Genomic DNA, 681 nt, shown 5'->3' on the forward strand with positions numbered 1-681 from the left:
GTACGGGGATGGGGCAGCGGGAGCGCAGCCGGCCACAGCTCGGAGCTCTCCCGGGCCCGGCCCGGCCGTGCGGAGCTCACGGCGGAATAAATCAGCCCGCTCTCGGAGAAGACAAACAGGTTTTCAAGAGCCCCTCGATTGTTCTCAGAACCCACGGAATGAGCCCAAACGCCGGCCGGAGGGTGCTCAAAGCGCAGCGCTCCGCTTATCTCAGCGCGTATAAACGCTGCTATAAAGACACCCTCATCCACGCCCTTATCTCAGCGCATTGTCCCCATCTCCCAGCCCGCCCAGGCTCCCGAAGGCAGCTTATCTCTTCTTGGGGAACCTAATTGCTTTCTAATTTTCGCAATAATTGCTTTGGAGCGAGGTGCACAGATGAGGATTTGGGCGAATGAAAGCGCCGCCGCTGTTTTTTCTCTTCGCCCTTCCCCGGGGGCAGCTCCAAGGGCCGCTCTCTTCCGACCTGAGCGGCCCCGGCCCGGACCCACCCCGGGGCTGGAAGGGGGAGGCGGAGAGGTGCGGGGGGGCTGCGTCTCCGCTCTGCTATTCAGCGCTCGGCATCCGCTGTGCGGCCGAGCGGTATTTATTCATTCACGCCTGGAGTGAGGGTGATGGAAGACGGGACGAGGAGGGAAATTTAGAGAATGGAGAAAAAATAATAAAAAAAAAAAGTATATG

The 681-nt window shown here is 59.3% G+C and overlaps 1 long non-coding RNA gene across 1 annotated transcript in view; it reads right to left on the reverse strand.

The window, feature by feature from the left end:
- LOC109367923 overlaps nucleotides 1-681 on the reverse strand; it is a 3,330-nt gene that overhangs the window by 1,064 nt on the left and 1,585 nt on the right. The window lies entirely within an intron of this gene.

This window comes from Meleagris gallopavo, chromosome 5 (genome assembly GCF_000146605.3).
Source record: "Meleagris gallopavo isolate NT-WF06-2002-E0010 breed Aviagen turkey brand Nicholas breeding stock chromosome 5, Turkey_5.1, whole genome shotgun sequence".
In the NCBI taxonomy this organism is placed as follows: Eukaryota; Metazoa; Chordata; class Aves; order Galliformes; family Phasianidae; genus Meleagris; species Meleagris gallopavo.